This window comes from Rutidosis leptorrhynchoides, chromosome 2 (assembly GCF_046630445.1).
Source record: "Rutidosis leptorrhynchoides isolate AG116_Rl617_1_P2 chromosome 2, CSIRO_AGI_Rlap_v1, whole genome shotgun sequence".
NCBI classification, from domain to species: domain Eukaryota; kingdom Viridiplantae; phylum Streptophyta; class Magnoliopsida; order Asterales; family Asteraceae; genus Rutidosis; species Rutidosis leptorrhynchoides.
The window spans coordinates 90,169,638-90,183,033 of NC_092334.1; positions in this window are offsets into that span (position 1 = coordinate 90,169,638).

The following is a 13,396-nucleotide window of genomic DNA, read 5'->3' on the forward strand; positions in this document are numbered from 1 at the left end:
TTGAAAGTTGTAATAATATGAATGCTGAAACGAAATATATTAATATCACCTGACCTAAATAGTTTTCATAACAGATAACTTGACAATTTGCTTAAACATGTTATTTTGTAATTGGACATAGTAACATGATCTCCTTTGTCAACAAAAGACTTTTCCGACAATGTGTCTGATAGATCTTTTTTCAAGTTATCCATATCATTTGTAATTTTGTCTCTTTTTTTATAGTTGATAATTTCAAGACAAAATTGCACCGGGGGTCCATGTGGTTTGTTCGAAATAACAAGCGGAGTCCAAAAGAAATTTTTCACCTTGGGGGGTCACCCAAGGTGACTGTGGTTTGCAATAGTTTCATGGGGAGTCCATTTTGCTAGCGACGTTATATTTTTCCGTTAAAATTCATCATGTGCAGTGCACATGAGGGTATTTTCGGTATTTATTTATTCTTCCTCTTTATAGCTGCAAACTCTTGAAACCCTACTTACCTGTACCGTATTTTTTCCCCATTTCTTTCAAACTCACATTTTCTTTCAAACCACAAAATTAAATACTAAAAATACTCAAATTCAGATCTGCTTGCAATTCTAGAGATGGGTTTGGCGATTTTTTCGGCGGTGTTACAAATTAAATATAAAACCCTTACTCCATCTCTTTGATGTCGATCCAACTGGTGGTGGTATTTTTTACAAGAAATTTGTATATGTTCTTAAACATTTCATTTTCCAACTTCGTATTTCAAACCACCGGCCACAACCACCAGAAAAAAATCTGAATGCTCGAGATCTGATGCTCGCCTAAGTACTGATAAACAAATGATGCCCGAATCTGGATTTAATGATGTATATACCTTTTCAACTCAACTAGGTTGCGAGAAATGAATCAATGATAGAGATCTGATTGTATTTGTATTTTGATTTGTTAGAGCAAGATAAGGAATTGGTGTGATTTAAAAGAAAAGAAATGTAAAAAAAAATACTTAAAAAAAATTAAAGACAAAATTGCACCGGTGGTAATGGTGGACGTCCAATTGCGAGAGGTTCCAAATTCCATTTCATCATCTTCGAGTGAGAAAGTTTGGTGGCAGAAATTGTGGCAACAAATACGATATACAGATCTAAACAAATTCTGGTGATATATATTTTCAGGTATGGATGTTTATAATTTTTGATTTTGGGTCTCCATTATTCTTAATCTTACTATTTCCAATTTGGGTTTTCATTTTGAGAGCTATTTGAATGATGTGTTCAAAGTGATAATTTTAGAGATTGAAGTTTGTAGAAAAAAGCTTGTGACAGTAACAATTTGTGATTGATTGTGAAGGTAAAAGCTTTTTGTTGGAACATACTCTAATGGAATCGATATCACCTCCCATATTTTAATGTTAAGAGTGAAGAGTGAAATGAGTTGCAGGTTATGTTTGATGAGAAAAAGTGATATATCAATTAGAAAAATAAAATTCAAGAGACCATTTTACCCTCATGTGCTTGGCACATGGTGAGATTTAACGGAGATTTTTGACAGACGTCAGAGAATGGACTCCCCATGAAACATCTGCAAACTATAGTGACCCCCAAGGTGAAAAAATTCTTTTAGACTCCGCTTGTTGTTTCGAACAAACCACAGGGACCCCCGGTGCAATTTTGTCTAATTTCAATGATTCTTTTTTCTCAGTTTGATTTGGTAACAATTCGAAGTAGTTCATTAGTAATTGCAAAGTGTGAAACATTAGAGAACATCAATAATGGCTAATGTTAGTATAATCAAATATATTTGGAACTTTGCTACAATATGTGTCGTTAAAACGAATAATTATCATTAATTAGTCTTACTTTGAGAATATCTGAAGAGTGCATTCCACTAATCCACATAACGCAAGTTTGAGCATGTGAGTATGTGACATCCATATGACGTTTATAATAGACATGACACATATTTTTGCAGCTAGTTTTTTATACGTAAAAGTTCATTGTAATGTTCATTGATATGTTTAATTATCGGTAAAATGTGAGCATCAGTACTTTTTTGTAAAGTGACATAAGTTAGTCCATCTTTTAGGACCAATCATGAAATATAGGAATGATTACTATGACACACCAATGGATCTTTTAACTAATGAATCTTTATATACTTGATTCAAATGATTAAATGTTTGAGCATTTAATACCACATAATGTTCAAACACTAGTTTCGTCCATTTACAAAGAGTAATACCATACCATATAAACAATATACGGTAATTAATATCCACATAAGGAAGCAAATTGAAAAAAAGAAAAGTATATTATTAATACTCTCATTCCAAGAAGCAAATTGAAAAAGAATTGTAGCTACATATAACAAATATGAAATTTATTAAATCTCACATCATATAATCAACATGATTCATTGTTACATAGTTGAAGCTAAATGTATTACTCTAATAGTGCCACTTATGCTATAAGCGGATCCATCTTCATTGCAATAAGTGGTGTTGGTCAACTCAAGTATAACTGTATTGAGAAAAAAATCAACAAATTTGACCTGTTATACGACCCGCCCAATTCGTAACCTACAGACAAACCTTCTACAATGCACAACACAACCGGACCGGAAAAAAAACCCAATTTCACCAACTATACCACCCACCCAATTCGCAACCTACCTACAGTCAAACCTTCTACAATGCACAACAAAGCTAAATAAATTTACCCAATCATGGCAAACGGGTAGAAAGAAAGAAAATAATCTACTCCACCAATTTAGTTTCAAAAGGGATACTTTTTGATAATTTATATATGTGTGTATATGTGTGTCATAATATTCTCTGTAATCATTGACCCGTTAACCAAGAAAGATGACCCACTCACTTTGATACCCTTACCAACACCACATCAAGTTAAGGCGCGTATCATTAACTCAAGATACACACACAATTCTAATCTGGAAGAAAATGAAACATACCTGTCGCAATTGCTGAAGCTGTGGCCAGTTTTAATTCCGGATTTACGTCCACTGAAGAGGCGAGTATAATGGCAACAATGTTCGCCTGAAAAGCCTTAGCAGCTAAAGCAACAGACTCACCAAGAATGCTATAAGCAGAAGTATATGAACCACTTGGTCCTTTTTCGGCCGAGCTAAACTGGCATGTTCGGTTCCAAGACCAGAAATCCTAATAACAGTTGATTGTCCGACCTTTCCAGTAAAATCTAAAATATTCTTCTTTTGATACCTCATATATTAACCCATTAAATTGTGAATCTAATTTCTACATGTCACACCCCCAAATAGGGTCGGGGGTATTTGTGACTAATTATATCAAATCAAGCAATTGTATAACGAGAACGACTCTATATGAGAAGTTTTATATAACTTTTATTGAGTTTTTGCAGCGGAAGATAAATAGTCATTACATTTTATTGAATGAACAAAGCATTAAATGTTTTTAAATAGAATGATAAGTAATGCATGAAGACTCCAAGCATAGCAAGCAATCATCATCAAAGCAGCACATCAACAACTTCTAATTACCTGAGACAAACATGCTTAAAAAGTCAATACGAGGTTGAGTGAATAACATAGGTTTAATTTTGAGTAAGTTTGTTAGACCACAAGATTTAAATAAAATCGATATATCATGTATATCAAAAGTATGCCATGAGCGTATAATATCAAAACTAAACGATTTTACCCCGTAACAATACATATGTAATTGTCGAGATCATTATTATACCACCAATTGACCTGAGGTCAACAGTGCGGGACGTTACTCCCAATAGCGCTATCTATAATAATTCCGTTTGCCACTTTAATTCATCTAGCAATTAATGATATTACAAAGCAGGGATTTGTATGTTTCAAATGAACATAATAAAATACTCATGTTGGTCGCATAATAAGTTTGTACTTATGTCTAGCATGTCAAAGCATTTAAAATAAAGCATGTGTCTCACCCCAATGTAAAAACATAAAAATGTAAAAACGGGGCTATGAAATTGTAAGACCCTAATCTTCATTGTACAGCAGAATAAATAGAGTACATAAAGTGTGGGAATCATTGTGCAGTTAAACAGACGACAGAGAGTGATCTGGGCTGGGTGCGCTCAGCGCACACATAGGGGTGGCGTGGCGCACTCCTCACTGTAGCCGGGTTCTGTTTGTTTTATTCAGATATTTTGATGGGTATTTTGGTAATTTCACCTGTGGACGAGTTAAAGGCCAGTAGGTCAGTTTGTGGAGTATCATTCACTCCATTTTCAACAACCTTATCTTCTTCACTTTAATTTTAGAGAGAGAGTGTGATTTCTTGAGTGAGAAAGCTTAAATCCAAGAGGAAGAAGTTGTTCTCGGGCCAAAATGCAGGTATTAAAGTCGTTCATCTACTCACTAGTTACGTTGTGGTTGTAGTGGTAAGCTCTAATCTTGATTTCCTTGTTTTAAATTTGTGTAAGGGTTAGGGTTTGGGATAGTGATGAACATAAAAACCATATTTGATGATTTTGGGTGTTCTTGGGTAAGATTGAGTCATGAAGACTCAATGGTAACTAACCTAGGGTTTCAAAGTGGTAATTGATGTTTATGAGTCCTAATTGATTAGTTAATTACTAGCACACCTAGCTAATTGGTAAATGGGTGTTAGTCGGGTTAGTGGATGACCCGAAATGGGTGTGTTGACTTTAAATGAGTCAAAGGGGTTAATGGTTGACCTAGTTGGGGATTATGGGTATGAATTACCCTAATTATGTTATAGTTAGTGTTGTTGGACCTTAATCACTAGCTTTTAAGTGATTAATGGTGGTGTTGACCCTTAAGGGCGGTTTTGGTGAAAATGGGGCATTTAATGCATTAAGTCATTAAATGCACATAAGTGAATTGTTGGTATTTAGTCCAACTAGATTATGTGTTGATTGAAGTACTTATTATATTAGGTACTTTGCGTTGAAGCTTTCGGAAGTATAAAGCCGTCAAAGAATCGTTAAGGTGAGTGGAATAATTATATGCGTAGGTATATAATGTATTTATTTGTTGTAGAGTGAGATGTGAAGTGTCGAAGTGTTAAGACACCACGTTTCACGTGACGGGGTGAAGCATCGAGGTGTTAAGATGCCACTCTAAGTAATTGACGAGTGAAGCATTGAGGTGTTAAGATGCCACTCGGGGTGAAGCATAGAGGTGTTAAGATGCCACCTAGGAGTGAAGTGTCGAGGTGTTAAGACGCCACTCCGTAAAGTAAAGAGTGAAGCATCGAGGTGTTAAGATGCCACTCGGGGTGAAGTACCGAGGTGTTAAGGTGCCACCCTAGGGTTTAGTGATACGAGGTGCTAAGTACACTAATGGACGTTATGAACTCCGATGGCCTTTCGCGAGCGCCATTCCCTTGTACGATTGGTTAACCATGGTTATCGTGTTGTAAGTGAAAGCATATTATATTGTTCGAGTTATATATATTTATGCGATTGTTATGCTAGCTTGTGGTATTGGAGGTTGGTAGCCTCATATTGATGATAAGCGAATTGTGTTGCTAGCATGTATGCGGTATGTGTATAAGTGTTTGCAAGTAGGTATATTATATATGTATGTGTATAATTATTGCATTCACTAAGCTTTAGCTTACCCTCTCGTTGTTTATCTTTTTATAGGCTCTGTTTATCTTTTTATAGGCTCCGACGGACACAAGGGTAAGGGCATTCGTATGGATTAGTTCCCGCTTGTTTGTTAGGGGACGCTTTTGGATTTTATAGCTTTTGGAGTTTGACCAAGATTTGGGTAGTTTAACCCCAAACACCATGCTCATAGTGTCGTTTGAAATTTAAACTAATGTGGTTGAAACTCATGATTTGTATGAAACTCGTAAAACGACCGATGTGGGCCCCGTTTTGTAAAACTCATTTTATTATTGAATCGTGTGAGTTTTAACTATTATAACATGTTGTGAAAAGCGTTTCGTCTAATTATGTCAGGAAGTGGGAGATCTTTATTTGAAAATTTGCAAAACCGGACAGAACTGATGGGGGCCTGTGCGCGTCGCGCACCCTGAGGTGGTGCGCGTGGCGCACCCCACTGTTATAAAAAAAAATTTGTTTCGCGTGTTCGGTTGGTTATTGGTTTGGGTTATTACAAGTGGTGTCAGAGCATGGTCTAAGGGATTTAGGCGACTTGAGATAGGTGCCTAGACTTAGACTTAATTGTGTATGCGCTTTATGCGGGACTTGTAGGAGACGGGTTGGATCGGGAGTTGATTAGTGCTTAGGTTTATGTGAATTAACCTTGCACTAACTGTTTTGTGTTGTTTTAGCAATCATCAAGCGAGATAGACGTTGTACTAGCGAATTAATGCGACGTGATTGCGTAACGATGATTAGCTACCATTGTTACGGGTTCAAGTCGTGTCAAACAAGCGATGTACGATGATTGTTGAGCTAGATGGGGTAGTGTGGTGTATATGTATATACATATGTGTTAAGTCCTTTTGTTTCGTTGCTTAATTTACTTCGTTTTATAGAATGAAGATGAGAAATGGACACGACACCAATGACGGAAGTACGAGTGAGGACGTTGAACTCACGGCCAAGGTTAATGCCATCTTTAAAAGGCTAAAAAAGGATTTTCTTGATGATGTTCGAAAGGTTTTCCAAGAGTCGGTTGATGGGCAAGTAACTGATATGATAAATGAGCGAATGAATGCCGCGATCGAGGAGGCATTAGAAGCTAGAAACATTCGTCCTCGTGGTGAAGGGGGTGATGGTAACGGTGGGAATGGAAGGCGGGACTTCCATTACAAAAATTTCAAGGATGCTCAACCCCCGATGTTTAATGGGGTACGAGATCCGTTGAAAAGCACATGTTGGATTTCCGATATCGAGGGAGCTTTCCGTACCGCGGAATGTCCTCCCGAGAAGAAGGCGAGGTTTGGTTCTAGTATGTTGCGGGAAGAAGCTAAGTTGTGGTGGGATGATAAAATCAACTTATATGGTGAGGAGCAATGTATGAGTTTGACGTGGGAAGAGTTTAAGAAGGAATTTTTCAAATAATACCGAACTTCTTCCGATCTTGATAGAATCCGGGACGAGTTGCACAATTTGCAACAAGGTTCAATGGACTTGGTTACTCTCAAGTCTACCTTCATGGCAAAGACTCGTTTTTGTCCGGAATATGTTGGTGACTATCACAAGCTAATGAAAGATTTATACCGTACCATGAATGATGAGTTCAAGGGTAAGATTAGTCGAGGAGCGGCTAAGTCTTTTGACGAGTTATTTGAGTTGGCTCGGGGTTTTGAGCAGGAGGTTCCAAGGAAAAGTGACTTCACTTTTTCTAAAAGAAAGTTTGAAGGTTCTAGTCATTCTAACTTTTCAAACAAGAAGAACAAGAACAAGAAGGGTTCTGAAAGTGTCAATAGCGTGAAGAAGGGCGCTTCCTGTGGTTTTTCTTTTACGTGCTACAATTGTGGGCAAGCGGGTCACATGGCTCGTGATTGTCCGAAACCATCTTCCGGAAACAAGCTCACTTGTTTTAATTGCGGTAAAGAAGGGCATAAGAAGCCGGAGTGTCCCGATTTAAGAAACGATAATGTTAAGCGCCTAGAGAAGGTGGCGGGTACGGCTAGGGGTCGCAACTATTTGATGACGAATGATGAAGCCAAGCAATCCAACGAAGTTATCTCAGGTACTTTTATGGTTAACTCTAGTCCGGCAAGAACTCTATTTGATAGCGGTGAAAATTTGTCGTTTGTGTCTCCAAAATTTGTTCCTAAACTTAATAGACCGTTAGCTAAGTTAAGTCGTCCGGTAGAAGTCGAAATAGCGGACGACAAAACGGTGCTAGTGGTTGATGTGTGTAAAAATTGTGATGTTGTGTTTGGTGCCGAAAACTTTAAAATTGATCTCATTCCGATGACTTTGGGTGATTTTGATATCGTTGTTGGTATGGATTGGCTCGATCATAATAGAGCCGATATTGCATGCCATGAAAAATTTATTCGTGTGAAGACCCCAAGTGGGGGAGAGTTAATTATTCACGGTGATAAGCGTAAAAGACTTGTGCCGACATGCACTTTTGCACGGGCACGTCGTTTCCTTGTTAGTGGTGGCATGGCTTTTCTTGCCCATGTTGTTGATACTCGTGATGAGCCACCACCCATGCGTGAAATTCCGGTGGTAAATAAGTTTGAAGACATTTTTTCGGATGAGTTACCGGGTGTTCCAGCAGAAAGACAAGTTGAATTTCGCATTGAGTTGGTTCCGGGGGCTACCCCCATTGCTAAAAATCCTTATCGTTTAGCGCCAACAGAAATGCAAGAGTTGTTAAATCAAACCCAAGAGTTTCTTGAGAAGGGTTTCATTCGACCGAGTGCTTCGCCATGGGGCGCTACGGTTTTGTTCGTGAAGAAGAAGGACGGTAGTATGCGGATGTGCATCGATTATCGGGAGTTGAATAAAGTGACGATCAAGAATCGTTTTCCATTGCCTAGGATTGACAATTTGTTTGACCAACTCCAAGGTGCAACGTATTTCTCTAAAATTGACCTACGGTCCGGCTATCACCAAATGCGGGTCCGTGAGGAAGACATCGAGAAAACGGCTTTTCGAACGCGTTATGGGCATTTTGAATTCGTAGTTATGCCTTTTGGTCTTACGAATGCACCGGCAGCATTCATGGACCTTATGAACCGAGTGTGCCAACCTATGTTGGACAAGTCGGTAATTGTGTTCATTGACGACATACTTGTCTATTCGAAAAGTATGAAGGAACATGAACATCATTTGAGGGGTGTGTTAAAGACGTTGCGAAAGGAGAAGTTGTATGCTAAATTATACAAATGTGAATTTTAGCTAAGGGAAGTTCAATTCCTTGGCCATATCGTGAACGAAAATGGTATTCAAGTAGACCCGGGGAAGATTGAGATGGTAAAGAGTTGGGGATGACCGGCTACGTCTACGGAAATCCGAAGTTTTCTCGGATTGGCCGGTTATTATCGTCGGTTTATCTAAGATTTTTCTAAAATTGCTTCTCCATTGACGAAATTGACGAGAAAGAACGCTAGATTTAATTGGGAAAACGAGCAAGAGATTTCGTTTCAATTATTAAAAGAGAAGTTATGTCAAGCTCTGGTGCTAGTTTTGCCGGAAGGTGTAGAAGACATGACGGTTTATTGTGATGCATCTTTAAATGGGATCGGTTGTATTCTAATGCAAAGAGGTAAAGTCATCGCTTATGCCTCTCGGCAATTAAAGGAACACGAAACGAGATATCCGACTCATGATCTTAAGTTGGCGGTGGTTGTTCATGCGTTAAAAATTTGGCGCCATTACTTGTATGGTGTCAATTGTACGATTTATTCGGATCACAAGAGTTTGAAACATCTTTTTGATCAAAGAGATTTGAATTATCGTCAACGTAGATGGATGGATGTGGTGAAAGATTATGATTGTGAAATACTTTATCATCCGGGCAAGGCGAATGTGGTCGCGGATACGTTAAGTCGAAAGAGTCACCACCCGGCATTACGATTAGGATTGTTACGTATGATTATTACTAACGATTTTCTTGAAAAACTTGGTGTGATTCAAATTGAAGCTTACGTTCACAACAAGCATGCGGAACGAATTGTGGGGCAATCAGAATTCATTACTATGGGTTCGCGTGGTTTGTTGTCTTTTCAAGGAAGAGTGTGGGTGCCTAAGATGGGGGATTATCGACGAGTGCTACTTGATGAAGCACATAAGTCAAAGTATTCCATTCTTCCGGGTGCGATGAAAATGTATCTCGATTTGAGAAAGGATTATTGGTGGCCGGGCATGAAACGTGATGTTGTTAAGTATGTTGAGCAATGTGTCACGTGTTTGCAAGTTAAAGCCGAACACCAAAAGCCGTATGGTAAGTTACAACCGTTAGAAATCCCGAAGTGGAAATGGGAGCACATTACCATGGATTTCATCACAAAGTTACCTAAAATGGCGAGAACCCAATTCGATTCGATTTGGGTGATAGTTGATCGATTGACGAAGAGTGCCTTGTTTCTTCCCATTCGGGAAGCGATATCATCGGAGACTTTGGCTAAGTTGTTTATCAAGGAGGTGATAGCGAGACACGGGGTTCCTATATCTATTATTTCGGATCGGGATACCCGTTTCACATCTCGGTTTTGGGAAAAGTTTCACGAAGATATGGGTACACAATTGAAATTGAGCACGGCGTATCATCCTCAAACGGACGGTCAAACCGAACGTACGAATCAAACATTGGAGGATATGTTACGGGCGTGTATTATTGATTTCGGTGGTAGTTGGGATGAGCACTTGCCTTTGGTGGAATTCTAGTACAATAATAGTCATCATACTAGTATCGGGATGCCACCTTACGAGATGCTTTAAGGGCGTAGGTGCCGAACTCCGATTTGTTGGGGTGAAGTTGGTCAAAAAGAGATCGGGAGTACCGATTTGGTCTTAGAAACAAATAGTAAGATTGATAGGATTCGGGATCATTTGAAAAAGGTGCAAGATAGACAAAAGTAGTATACCGACAAGCGTAGACGAATGATCGAATTTCAAGAAGGTGACATGGTGATGCTTGATAATGCTAAAAACGAACATATATTTCATAGCATTATCCCTCAAGAAAGACAAGATTTTAGTTGCAACTGTTCTATTTACAAGTGATATTCGTTTAAATAATAAAAGGTGAAGACAAAAGACAGATTCGACGAATTGAAGACGCAAACGACCAAAAAGCTCAAAAGTACAAAGTACAATCAAAGAGGTTCCAATTAGTGATAAGAAATGTCTCAAAATTACAAGAGTACAAGAAGCAAAACGCAAAGTACAAAATATTAAATTATACGCAAGGACGTTCGAAAATCCGGAACCGGGACCAGAGTCAACTCTCAACGCTCGACGCAACGGACTAAAAATTACAAGTCAACTATGCACATGAATATAATATAATATATAATTAATTCTTAAAATTAATATATATATATATATTATATTATATTATAAAAACCGTCGGCAGAAGAAAACAACAACATGTGAGCCTCCCCAGCTGGCCATGCGATCGCATGACCTGGAAGAGCAAAGCTCATGCGATCGCATGAGCCCCTTTTTCAGCTCACAGGCCTATAAATTTTGAGCTTTGGTTCATCATAATCCATCAATCTTTTTCTCCTCATTCATCATATGATATATACATATATATATATATATATATATATATATATATATATATATATATATATATATATATATATATATATATATATATATATATATATATTATTTTAATTTTAATTTTAATTTCTAATAATAAGGGTATGTTAGCGAATGTTGTAAGGGTGTAAGTCGAAATTATGTCCGTGTAACGCTACGCTATTTTTAATCATTGTAAGTTATGTTCAACCTTTTTACATTAATGTCTCGTAGCTAAGTTATTATTATGCTTATTTAATACCGAAGTAATCATGATGTTGGGCTAAAAATATTAAAATTGGGTAATTGGGCTTTGCACCATAATTGGGGTTTGGACAAAAGAACGACACTTGTGGAAATTAGACTATGGGCTATTAATGGGCTTTATATTTGTTTAACTAAATGATAGTTTGTTAATTTTAATATAAAGATTTACAATTGGACGTCCCTATAAATAACCATATACACTCGATCGGACACGATGGGCGGGATATTTATATGTACGAATAATCGTTCATTTAACCGGACACGGGAATGGATTAATAGTCTATGGAATTATTAAAACAAGGGTGAAATTATGTACAAGGACACTTGGCATAATTGATAACAAAGTATTAAAACCTTGGGTTACACGCAGTCGATATCCTGGTGTAATTATTAAACAAAGTATTAAAACCTTGTTACAGTTTAAGTCCCCAATTAGTTGGAATATTTGACTTCGGGTATAAGGATAATTTGACGAGGACACCCGCACTTTATATTTATGACTGATGGACTGTTATGGACAAAAACCAGATGGATATATTAAATAATCCAGGACAAAGGACAATTAACCCATGGGAATAAACTAAAATCAACACGTCAAACATCATGATTATGGAAGTTTAAATAAGCATAATTCCTTTATTTTCATATTTAATTGCACTTCTAATTATTGCACTTTTATTTATTGTCATTGTATTTAATTGCACTTTTAATTTTCGTACTCTTTAATTATCGTAATTTTATTTTATCGCACTTTTATTTATCGCAATTTCATTATCGTTATTTACTTTACGCTTTAAATTAAGTCTTTTATTTATTTAATATTTTACATTAGGTTTTAACTGCGACTAAAGTTTTAAAAATCGACAAACCGGTCATTAAACGGTAAAAACCCCCTTTTATAATAATAATATTACTTATATATATATTTGTATTTTTATAAATTAAAACTAATATAGCGTTAAGCTTGTTTAAGTGTATCCCTGTGGAACGAACCGGACTTACTAAAAACTACACTACTGTACGATTAGGTACATTGCCTATAAGTGTTGTAGCAAGGTTTAGGTATATCCATTCTATAAATAAATAAATATCTTGCGTAAAATTGTATCGTATTTAATAGTTTTTCCTAGTAAAATATAAGCTATTTCATATACACCTCGCATAACATCAATGCTTAAGGTTTTTCCATGGAAAGGTATTATTCAGTTTCGAAAATGGGGAAAGTTAGCTCCTCGGTTTATTGATCTTTTTAAAATTTTAGCTCGTGTTGGTGAAGTCGCGTATCGTTTGGAATTACCCGAAGAGCTTGCGGGGATCCATAATACATTTCATGTTTCCCATCTCCGTAAGTGTCTTGCAGATGATTCATCTTGGGTACCGTTAGTCGAGATTGAGCTAAACAATAAGTTAGAATATATTGAGGAGCCGATTGCCATACTCGATGAGAAGGTCAAAAGGTTGAGAAATAAAGAAGTGAGAACTTTTAAAGTTCAATGGAGTCGTAGTAAAGGTTCCGAGTTTACTTGGGAGCCCGAAGAATTCGTGTTGGTTTACCTTCCCTCTTGTCATGCGGCTTGGATCGCGAGGACGCGCTCCGATTCAAGTGGGGGAGAGTTGTAAGACCCTAATCTTCATTGTACAGCAGAATAAATAGAGTACATAAAGTGTGGAAATGATTGTGCAGTTAAACAGAAGACAGAGAGTGATCTGGACTGGGTGCGCTCAGCACACACATAGGGGTGCGCGTGGCGCACTCCTCACTGTAGCCGGGTTCTGTTTGTTTTATTCAGATATTTTGATGGGTATTTTGGTAATTTCACCTGTGGACGAGTTAAAGGCCAGTAGGTCAGTTCGTGGAGTATCATTCACTCCATTTTCAACAACCTTATCTTCTTCACTTTAATTTTAGAGCGAGAGTGTGATTTCTTGAGTGAGAAAGCTTAAATCCAAGAGGAAGAAGTTGTTCTCGGGCC